The 12,377-nt window shown below is 41.0% G+C and overlaps 1 long non-coding RNA gene across 1 annotated transcript; it reads left to right on the top strand.

Annotated features, from left to right (window-relative positions):
- Nucleotides 1-1,332: 1,332 nt before the first annotated feature.
- Nucleotides 1,333-9,863, top strand: LOC121399627. Its single transcript, XR_005965223.1, has 3 exons — nt 1,333-1,522; nt 2,336-2,603; nt 9,414-9,863. It is a non-coding gene; the product is annotated as an uncharacterized LOC121399627 (long non-coding RNA).
- The last annotated feature ends 2,514 nt before the right edge of the window (nt 9,864-12,377 follow it).

Genomic DNA, 12,377 nt, shown 5'->3' with positions numbered 1-12,377 from the left:
AAAAAATCTCAGCTGTCAATCAAATATTGTCTGCCCCTCCTCTATACCTTAGGCAATTACTTTCACTTTCCATTCAGCACTTCCTACATGTCACTGCTCTCCCCACATTCCCTCGTTCTTTTTACCATTTATTTGTGTAACCAGGACATGGGGATGGACATCAGGTCCCCCATTCTGATGCACAAACAAGATTCTGAGATGATACAAGGTTTGTCTTTATAACAGTGTCCACAAAATGGCTGCTGCCTGCTTGTTATAATTATGGTTTCCCAGACTGAAGGAAGCAAGATTCAAATAATTTATATAATGTAATTAAAGTTCATTTTGCTTCACTAATGTGATAAAATAGGATTTTGAATAATTTTTTTGGGTAACTGGTCCCCTTTAAGCTGTGAGTCTAACTTTTTCCAAGGGACCTGCTTTGGGAACAATTACTTATTTGCTTATCTCAAAATGGTTATAAAGTATTTTATTGGCACCTGTTAGCTGTTCTGGGCTCTCTGCCAAAAGCTAATTAAGTTAGAAACTTTGTTTCTTTTCTGGCTGTTCAGTGCAGAGAAAGTCTGGACTTTTCAGTACAAATGCAGGACAGTGGGTTGAGCTGCCAAAAGCAGGACTGTCCTGCTGAATACGGGACAGTTGGGAGGTATGACCATCTGAAATTTTTTTTTAAGCATTATATCTTTCATTTAAATAAATAAAATACTGAAAAGGGGATTTTTTTTATATGCAGGTGCCTACAGGGGAGGTAAATCCAACAATGGAAGAAAACGTCATTCAAATCAACTCCAATAGTCATTTCTAAATATATTTGCTATTTAAAGCAGTATTTGTCTGTCCCTCGTTATTTTCTTCCCTGGTGAGTCTGACTCTGAAGAAGCACATAAATAGTATTGGGAACGTTTTGACTGAAGGGAACTGATTTCTGCTATATTATTAAAAGTCAGAACCGGCAGTGCCTAAATAGTTTCATCTACAAATAACTTTAAAACCCTTGCTCGTCTGTAGGGAATGCATATTGGGAAGTTGCTTAGAATAACATTGGGGTTTACTTCCCCTTAACTTTAGCTTTTCTGTGACACAGTTTTCAGCATAACTGAATCAGATTGCTGTGTGTACTGCTAAAGGCAGAGGATTAAGCACATTAAGAATTGTATGTCCCAGCCAGAAATACTTTGTAGTTCAGCAGCACATGTAATGCAAAAACAAGCTCCTGGCAGTAATGATTTCCTTATTTCGTATTGGCTAGCAAAGGATTCTGGGAGCTGTAGTTGACTGCTGAGACATTTTTTTCTCTACTTATATTGACTTTTTCCTCTCTGCAGCCGGCAGCCAAGTCGTGTGCTCTGTGGATAAGAGTATTGTGCCAGTAGGGGGCAGTGTAACCATGCGGTGTAAACAGAAGATCTTTCAGCCATCACTATCAGCTCAGTGACCCTGGGGGATCAGGGCTGTTTCCAGTGTATATTCAGTGTGTACTCACTGGGCTCCATCATGGGCAGCGTCTGCTTGAATGTCACAGGTGAGTGTTATAGGCCAACGATTAGGGGAGGACAAGGTGCTCCAGAATTAAATGTAAAGTAACTCACCAAACAGTGAAAGTGGTCCAGGTGCACCAGCCCCAGACCCCCAGCTTTAGGGAGCGGTACAGCAGGAGATAAGGAAGCAGAGCTGACCGGCACTCAAACGGATCCTCAAGACCAGAGATTTTCAGTTAAAAAAAAATATTTTTATTAGTAGAAAAATTAAAAATATAGCTGCATCTCCATCCACCCTACACGTTTCGCACCTTAGAGGGTGCTTAGTCATGGGCTCCCATGAAACTCCTTGGTAACTTATAATATCCTTATATTTTACAATAGGGGGTATTTTATTCACAATATCTGAGTACATACAATCGATTACAGCAGAAGAAAACCCTCTGGACAGTATGTGTGAGACAGGGCTGGATTAATATTGTAGGGACCTGCCCAAGGGGCGCCTGGGAGAAAATATGGCAAAAGTGACTTTTATTAACTGTGACATTATTATACAGCGGATACCTGTTAAAGGGTGGGTATATAACCAGGATAGAGATAGGGTGCTGTGCATAGAAAGAGGTGAGGCATGGGCGTGGCCAGTGTGGGTGTGGCTTTGTGTGGGCGTGGCTTCGGATTGGAGCCTGTGACCTGATAAAATGTGAATCCTGCTCTGCATTGAGGACAACATTTAGGCTCTGTAAAGTAATATGACATTTGTGGGCTCTCTGTGCACGTTTGAGGGGAACATGGTTTCTTCAATACACTGCTAAGATATTGTGATTTTTGTATTTTCCTTATAAAAACCCAAATCTCAGATCCCAAGCTGGACATAAACTAATCAGAGGAATATCACATTATCTGCTGCTCAGTGACGGGGGAAACCTGCCCCCACAATCACATGGAACCTAACAGAGACCCCCGAACAGAAAGCTCAGAACTACAGTATCAATCACCCTGACCAGACAGTCACAGTCATTAGCAACTTCACCCACAGCCCAGGAGGGAGGATCCATGTGACCTGTGTTGTACATCACCCCTCTCTCAGCAGCGACATTGTCCTCTCCAAGGCTGTAGCGGATCCACGTAAGTGAGACATGCAGGATTCTATAGAATTCTATAAAGTATAATAATTTTCTCTGTGAAGGGAAACTGAATTATATTATCATATATATATAACATATACATATCATATATAAATACATATATCATATATAAGGTATATACATTTATCATATATATATGTAAGTAATTTTCTAAAACGTTTAATTGGCTTTAGGCAGAGAGCCCAGAATACGTGGCAAATGATACATTTGTAACAATTTAAGATAAGCAAAGAAGCGATTGTAACAATTTAAGATAAGCAGGTCTCTTGGGGAAACTGTGTCTTGCAGCTTAAAGGGCAATTCGCCTTCATTAAAGGGATTCTGTCATGAGTTTTATGATGTATTTTTTTATTTCTATATTACACTGTTTACACTGCAAATAATTGACTCTACAATATAAAGTTTAATTTCTGACCCAGCAAGTGTATTTTTTTAGTTGTAATTAGGGATGCACCGAATCCAGGATGCGGTTCGGGATTCAGCCAGAATTCAGCCTTTTTCAGCAGAATTCAGATTCATCCGAATCCTTCTGTCTGGCGGAACCAAATCTGAATCCTAATTTGCATATGCAAATAAGGGTCAGAGAGGGAAATCGCATGACTTTTTGTCACAAAACAAGGAAGTAAAAAATATTTCCCCCTTCCCATCCCTAATTTTGCATATGCAAATTAGGATTCGGATTCGGTTCAGTATTCAGCCGAATCCTTCTTGAAGGATTCAGGGGTTCGGCCGAATCCAAAATAGTGGATTCATCCCTAGTTGTAATATTGGTGTGTAGGTGCATCTCAGGTCATTTTGCCTGGTCATGTGATTTCAGAAAGAGACAGCACTTTAGGATGGAACTGCTTTCTGGAAGGCTGTTGTTTCTCCTATTCTACCAGGGAGAAGTTATCTGGTTACCTTACCATTTTTCTGCTGATGGGCTGCTGGGGGGGGCGAAGGGAGGGGGTGATATCACTCCAAATTGCAGTACAGCAGTAAAGAGTGACTAAAGTTTATCAGAGCAAAAGTCACAGGACTGGGGGCAGTTGGGAAACTGACAATATGTCTAGCCCCATGTCAAATTTCAAAATTAAATATAAACAAATCTATTTGCTCTTTTGAGAAACAAATTTCAGTGCAGATTTCTGCTGGAGCAGCACTATTAACTAATGCGTTTTGAAAAAAACATTTTTTTCCCCATGACAGTATCCCTTTAACAAAACTGTAATACATAAAAAACACAGAAATGTGTTCAAACTTTAATAACCTGCCAAATTTTGTAAAAGGAAGATGGTGATTAGGGGGTGTGCCCAGAAAATGGGGGTGGCCAAAATAATTCACCATGCTACGTGAGGCAAATTTTTTTGTCCCTCTTTCTATTTTTATAATGTTGGGAGGTATGAGATTCTTTCTAAGGAGCCGTCTGAGGTGCGTGCTCATCATCCCGAGAGCTTTTACTGTGCCGTAGGAGCTCCAGGTGGGGCCGCAACTGTGCTCTTTTGCACGAGGAATGTAGAATTTCCGGTTTTAAAAAAATTGAAATTTATGTCTTGAAGGTACCGGGAGTGGCTTTTTTTGCTGCCCCTGGTACCCTGTTCTGCACTGACGTCTGAGGTGAGTTTTCAACTTGTCTCATTGGCACATTGCCCCTGACTCCAGAGACATTTCCCCACAAATAACACTTCCCAATCATTGAATAGTAAATGTGTTGGTCATGGGGCTCAATATAAAAGTTTCTCTAGGCACAAGGGGGGTGAAATATGAATTGTTAAGTAATGGTTAATGTATAATTAGTTTGGCCTCTAGGTGGCAGCGAGTCCTAAGTTGAACTGTGAAAGTTGTTGGTACAGAAGAGTGAATAAAGCAAACAGGAACAGGAAATATGGTGGCCATTCAGTGAAGGGACAGCAGTCTTTGTTAGGGAGAGGTGAGGAGAAAAGGTTGTGCATCTGTCTACCTTATATGAAGGTGTCACAGCAATAAACTACAACCTTGTGTATTAAGGTTACAGACTGGTGTATGCAGCAGTTTCTACCCATAATAAATCTGCCCCTTGGTATTTTGACTCTTGTTAGGCTCTAAGGTATAATCACGTCAGGAAAACTGCCATTTATTTCAGTGTAAAGGACAGGGAGCTCTTTGCTCATAGTAATTGGTAAATGCTGACTCTCCCAAAGAAGCACCCATCAGGAATGTATAAATGGGTGTTCCCATGCAGCACCCGTCTGTCAGTACCCCTTGTCTGCCATCTTTCAATAATCAGTGACTGATATTTACTGCAGATAAAAAGGAAGGTCAGTCCAGTATGAAAGAGGCTGCGGTGATAACTGTACTGATTGTGCTGATAATCACATGTTCTCATATGCTGGTAATTCATACCTTCCAACATTTTGGAAGTAAAAAGAGGGACAAAAGATTTTTTTGCACGTAGCGCAGCAACATTTTTGACCACGCCCTTTCTGTGGCCACACCCCCTAATTCCCATTTTCATTTTACAAAATTTGGCAGGTTAAGAAGATTTGAAAAAATTTATTCTCATCTGAACTGTTTTTTTGTGTCTCAAAATTGTTACAAAGTATCTTATTTGCACCTGTTAGCTGTTCTGGGCTCTCTGCTAAAAGCCAATTTAGTGAGAAACTTTGTTTCTTTTTCTGGCTTTTCAGTGCAGAGAAAAGAGGGACTTTCCAGTACAAATGAGGGACTGTGGGTTGAGCTGTCAAACTCTGAAAAAGGGACAGTTGGGAGGTATGGTAATTGTCTACCAAAGATGGAAAAAGAACAAAACATATTAGGTATGTGGGATAAATGTTGAAATAACTTTTGCTTTTACGCCTGTGTTTTACTCTTTTGTTCTTGGTGGAAATGACTCTTTTGTCATGTGTCCGGAGTTGTATTCCTGCCTCTTGTTGATAATGACTTTGCTTTTTTCCTCTTACTGTAATTCTATACCTATATCTATACCTGTTGTTCTACACTGGTATAGTTTTATGGGATCTCTCTGTACAGACTATGAGCAAACTTCGGGGACTGTTCCTGCTGAATTGTGCTTAGTACAGGGAATACCTATGCTGCCATAGTTTTATGGGATCTCTCTGTACAGACTATGAACAAACTTAGGGGCTGTTCCTGCTGAATTGTGCTTAGTACAGGGGAATACCTATGCTGCCATAGTTTTATGGGATCTCTCTGTACAGACTATGAACAAACTTAGGGACTGTTCCTGCTGAATTGTGCTTAGTACAGGGAATACCTATGCTGCCATAGTTTTATGGGATCTCTCTGTACAGACTATGAACAAACTTAGGGGCTGTTCCTGCTGAATTGTGCTTAGTACAGGGGAATACCTATGCTGCCATAGTTTTATGGGATCTCTCTGTACAGACTATGAGCAAATTTAGGGGACTGTTCCTGCTGAATTGTGCTTAGTACAGGGAATACCTATGCTGCCATAGTTTTATGGGATCTCTCTGTACAGACTATGAGCAAATTTAGGGACTGTTCCTGCTGAATTGTGCTTAGTACAGGGAATACCTATGCTGCCATAGTTTTATGGGATCTCTCTGTACAGACTATGAGCAAACTTAGGGACTGTTCCTGCTGAATTGTGCTTAGTACAGAGGAATACCTATGCTGCCATAGTTTTATGGGATCTCTCTGTACAGACTATGAGCAAATTTAGGGTCTGTTCAGTTGTGTAACTACGAAGGAAGCAGACCCCGCAGTCAAGCAGGGGGGGGGGGGCAGGGGTACAGGGGGCCCGGCAGGGCCTCTTTCCTTAGTAGTATGCACACATTTGCGGGAAATTTGCGCTGGCAATCAGCACCTCTGCAGGCAGTGCCGGCCTTAGGCAGATTTCCTCCAATTGGGCCCCGTGCCAGGACAAGCTGTGAGAGTGTGAGTAATTGTTCCACTTCCTCCCCCCACACCGGAACTTCAAAAACAGGAGACTCTGACTGAAGATGCATTACCTCAAGTCACACGCTGCACAAAGTTGTTTTTTAAGAGCACACACAGTGATTTATGATTCTAGTCTGACACTGAGATCCGCATCTTCACTCAGTGTCTCCTGCTTTGAACTTCTGGTGCTCCAATGTTTGTTGGAGGAGCAGTGTCAGGGTGCTGGTGGACTACAAATCCCACAATGCTCAAAGCAATTTTCTCTTTGAGGCTACACTGTTAATATTTATCAGTTATCTTTCACTTATCTTTTAACCCACTGTCTGCTTATTGGGGTAAATAGGACCCTAGCCAACTGCAACCAAAAAATTATCAAGAACTGCTGAACAAAAAACTGTATGATTCAAAAACAAATCATGGCCAGCTTTGTCAGCCACAGTTGTGGTCCAGTCTGGGGGGGCCCAGTTGTAAAATTTTCTCACCAGGGCCCATCGGTTTCTAGTTACACCACTGGAGTCGAGGGGGGGGGGCAGGAACAAGAGCAGCAGAAGAGCCAAACAGTGACAGACTCGCTGCCCTGACTGATTTGAATTTCCCATCCACACTGGCTCTGTAAGTTGGGCTATGGACTTGCTAAAAGGCAAATTGGTGGCTCACTGATACCCCCTCCTTCCGTCTCAGCACAGGAAGATACCTGGTAAGGACTTGGACTTGAACTATTTTATTGCTGTCTTTAGCCATTTTAATTTTTAACCCATGGAAATTTGATATTTATTTTAATATATGTGCTGAGGTTATTATCTATGAATCCACCACAGTGCTACCTTGATTGTTCTATGAGTTCTGGGGGTATTTTACATGAAATTGCCACTGCATTCCTTCTGCCAAGTGTTTTATGGGCATTATAAATGAAATTGCATCAGTGGCTTTTTTTCAGAACAATGAGATTTATAGGAAGAGGTTTAGTAGAAGAGCTAAAATAGATGCTTAGCTATCTCTATATTCAAAGTGGGCATGGTCTAACTCCTGCAGTAACAGCTCATACTTTTGCTCATAGCCTTTACAGAGATATATGTGAAATTGACACTCTGCTATCGTTCTATAGTTCTGGGGATATTATACATGAAATTCTCTCACTATTTTGTGCAGAGGGGGCCCTGAAAAGTATCTGAAGTTAAGCCACTGGGACTGTTCCTGCTGAATTGTGCTTAGTACAGAGGAATACTTATGCTGCCATAGTTTTATGGGATCTCTCTGTAAAGAATATGAACAAACTTAGGGGACTGTTCCTGCTGAATTGTGCTTAGTACAGAGGAATACCTATGCTGCCATAGTTTTATGGGATCTCTCTGTAAAGACTATGAACAAACTTAGGGGACTGTTCCTGCTGAATTGTGCTTAGTGCAGAGGATACCTATGCTGCCATAGTTTTATGGGATCTCACTGTACAGACTATGAGCAAACTTAGGGACTGTTCCTGCTGAATTGTGCTTAGTACAGGGAATACCTATGCTGCCATAGTTTTATGGGATCTCTCTGTACAGACTATGAGCAAACTTAGGGGACTGTTCCTGCTGAATTGTGCTTAGTACAGGGAATACCTATGCTGCCATAGTTTTATGGGATCTCACTGTACAGACTATGAGCAAACTTAGGGACTGTTCCTGCTGAATTGTGCTTAGTACAGGGAATACCTATGCTGCCATAGTTTTATGGGATCTCTCTGTACAGACTATGAGCAAACTTAGGGGACTGTTCCTGCTGAATTGTGCTTAGTACAGGGAATACCTATGCTGCCATAGTTTTATGGGATCTCACTGTACAGACTATGAGCAAACTTAGGGGCTGTTCCTGCTGAATTGTGCTTAGTATAAAGGAATGTGTATGCTGCCATAGTTGTATGGTTAACAGAATAACACAAGGCTCACTTTAAGGAGAGCTTAACCCCCCCTTTAGCCAAAAGTCCCCACTGGCCCCCCTCCCAACTAAGGATGCCAATGTAAGGAGAAACAGCAGTAGTAGTGGATGGTGGGACCAAGTGGTGGCTCTGAGAGAAGAGAACAGATTCTTCGATTTGGCCGAGTAATGAATCCTCCATAAAAATATAATGCTAATGCACATAATATTGTTGAAGACAAAAAAATGTTAAAAAAATGTTACAAAAATGTAGCATTTGGTTGTCCATGGCACCATTTTTGTACTTATAAATGTAATTTTGTGTCTTTCAGAATTGCATCAGTAAAGTACTTTCTTTCATCCTGTTTTTATGCAATAAATTTGACATATATTGAAGAGTTTGGTGTCAGAGACATCAGGACCAGGGCATAGGAGGAAATAGTGTAGTGGGGAATTAGGAACAGGGAAACTCCAATGGTATTTAGTATCAGAAGCCGAATATCAGGCACAGGTCTAGGCAGGCAGCAATCCAGTGGCACAACTACTGAGGGTGCGCAAGGGGGAGGGGGTGTAATTGCACCAGGACCTGCACCCCCTTGGGGACTCAATGGCTTCTCATTGCAGTCAAATAGGCACATGTATGCTTGTCTGGAGGAGATTGAGCGCACTACATAGAGGGGCCTGTGTGCACTTTATGCACCTGGGTCTGGTCAGTGGAAGCAACACCACTGCAGTAATTGGTAATATTTAAGAACAGGCGAGGAGTTTTTAATCAGAATATCAAACAAATAAAACACATCCACAAACTTAGCACAATAAGCCCTTCTATCGGGCACTTTGGGTTTGGGTCTGGATTGGCTATTTATTTTACATTTAACAATGAATCCCCGGTGTGGAGGCAAAGTGATGGGCACAAAGATTTCACCAGGTTCTGCTGCTTACATTTGGATTTCAGCAAAGGTAAAATCATTTTTTTGGCTGTCATTTTTCATTTCATTTTTCATTTCCCTTCCAGGATGTTGTGCACAGTGACTGGCAGACGCAATTGAAGAGTGAATGGCAGGAGGCACGGGCAGGATCAGGTCTCAGACAATTCTCCGCCAGTGATCTGCCATTAGGGCACTTCATTTTCACTCTGTGTAATGAGAATTGCTGCTTGTGGCAAAAAAATGTTCCAAGTGCCAATCCCTATAACCTTACAGCCTTTGCAAAATAAAGGTGGAGGAAGTAAGAAAACCAGGGGAATGGCATATAATGATTGGAATGCAGAAGGGTGGTTCAATACCAGACAATATCTGGGGAACCAGGGGGAGTTACAGGTATTCTCTGTCATAATCGCCCATTAAACGCCTTCTCCTCTCCAACCTGAATGCACAATGCAGTCTTTGTATATCTGTTTGTTTGCTAGGGTAAAATGAACCTTAGCAACCAAAATTGCACACTGGAGAGTTGCTGAATAAAATGTTAAATAGTGAAAAGAACACAAGAAATAGGATAGGAAGACTAATTGCAAACTGTCTGTATTATATTAAAGTAAATTAAAAGGTAAATGATTTTAAGCTCAGGGCCCTCTTTACCTCCTGTATCCATTGCAAGAGGCAACCAGTCTGTGCAGCATTAAGCAAAGAATGATTAGGGTTGGGGTCCCAGATACCAAACCCGGTGAAATGAATGGGCACAGATATTGGCAGCCTGGTATAAGAACCAGAGCAAGCAGAATAAAGGAGCAGTAGGAATAAGTGCCCTGGGCCTCTCACAGCAGTAATTATACACACTGGAGAAGGGGCTGTAAGTGTTAGTTACTGACTGAACAGAAAAGATGGTGACAGAGGAATGGGCTTGTAACCGGGTTCCTTAATATTTTTGGTAATTGGCTGAATTAACTCTTTAAAGTATGCACAGTTATCACAACACAAAGGGGACTTGTAGTTGTACACTCAGTGGAGAATAAACTTGAGGTACATATGGTCTTGCAGATAAATACAGGAACATTGTTTATGGGGTTTCCAGCCCACCAGGCACAGCTGTTGCCTACCCAGGGTCCTGCCTCTTTCCCTCTGGCTCCCTCTCTGATGAGGTACCAGATCACTGACCCCTTACTCCTTGTTGAAGCTTCAACTGCTTAACTAACTGGCCTACCCCTACCTCTCATCAACTAAAGTGAACTCTATCCCCCATAATTAAATAAAAGGCACTAAGTTTACCCAGGAGCAGAATTCCATAGCAACCAATGAGATGTCTGACCAGTAAATGCTACCTGCTGATTGGTTGCTATTAGTTACTGCTCCTTAGTGCCTTTTATTGCATAACCCCCTATGACTCTAACCTATAACGATCTAACCTATCTATCCCCATGGTACCTCAATGAGGTGACAAGCCTTAAGCTCCCTGGTGTCATATTCTCTTTTTTTCTTATATATGCCAAAGTGGGAAGGGCTTATTAACACATATTAACACCTTTCAGAGGGGCTTGAATGATTTACAAGGCTATTCACAAGGCTATTGTTATATCTATAGTTAATATATATATATATATATATATATATATATATATATATATATATATATATATATATATATATATAGATATATATATAGATATATATTTAGTTAATGGCTGATCTATATTTATAAATAAATGTTACATCTCTAATATTGTTGTTTAATAAAAACTGCAATAACTGTTAAAAAAACACAGGCAAACTACAGTCTCTCTTTACACCCCTACAAGTTACATTTTGCTACTGCAACAGGTTGTGTGACATGTTGTTACTCGTACCTTATACCTGTATCATTTTTCCCAGTAGCAACTCCCAGTAGAACATGTGTTACATGGACTCACTGTATTATTGGAGGTAAACCACACTCAGAACTTGATTTCACAAATAACTTGGGCACCAGCGGTTCTTTAAAGACAAATGATAAATCTTTATTAACAGCTTCACAATCTCTTCATTTGGTGCTGATTCAGATGGTACAAGATCATTAATCAGTAAATGCTTCAAGTTAACTTAATCAGCATATTTATTTGTATTGTGGGAAAGAGTAGTTGGATCAGGCAGCAGTGTTCTCACATCAACGCGTCTCACACGAGCACAGATATCAACCAATCCTTGAGCTAACTCATAAAAGCCATCACCATTAATAGTTTCAAATGACCTTATATCTTCGCAGACATAATTTATTTTTTCTTTGGAAAGAAATTATTTATTGTAGCTCTCCTAGGGAGGGAAAGGGTACAGGAATGCTTTATTAAAGATGTTGTGCGAGTTTTGTGACTATCATAGACCATGACTTTCTGGCACTCTTTACATGCCACATATCCATTTATTTGCACATTTTTATCAGTAAAAATGACGCCATAATTTTTCCAGACATCTGATTTTCTTTTTGAGGAATAATCCATTAACACCCTCTTTAATTTTCTTTCTGATATTACTTGGCATTGTCAATGACATGTTGTTAGCTTTTGGCTAACTATATGATGAATAATATAACACAGCAGTTCTTGTGTAGAGAGATGCCTGTGTAGATACTAGGAGTACAGGGCGGGTGACATAGTATGTCTACTTCTGACTTTTTCTATGTCATGTGTGTGTGAAATAAAAAAGTGAAGCACATTTTAGCTTTCTTTTCTGACTACTATGAGTAGACAGACTACTAAAGCACTGGTGAAAAATGACTCACATAATATTATTCAGCACTAGGACTGGAGTTAGAGATAAGTAGAAGTGAAGAGGTGCACCACTGTGAATGTCAATTCCTCAGGTCAGGGGCAGACGAGGGACTCAGGAGCAGAGGCAGTCAGGTGCAGGTTAGCAGGCTGGACTTTGGACTGGAGGAGCACAGAGAGAAGCACATTTATTAAGCACAGCACTTTGTCTGTACAATCATCACACACAGCAGGAAGGCTGGAGAGAGTTTGGCAGGGAGGTTATGACTAGGCAGGTCCCTTCCTAGGCCAGGCCAGCAAGGTGTA

The sequence above is a fragment of the Xenopus laevis genome, chromosome 2L, assembly GCF_017654675.1.
Source record: "Xenopus laevis strain J_2021 chromosome 2L, Xenopus_laevis_v10.1, whole genome shotgun sequence".
In the NCBI taxonomy this organism is placed as follows: domain Eukaryota; kingdom Metazoa; phylum Chordata; class Amphibia; order Anura; family Pipidae; genus Xenopus; species Xenopus laevis.
The sequence above is the reverse complement of the archived record's forward strand: the minus strand, read 5'-3'. Positions and strand labels throughout refer to the sequence as shown.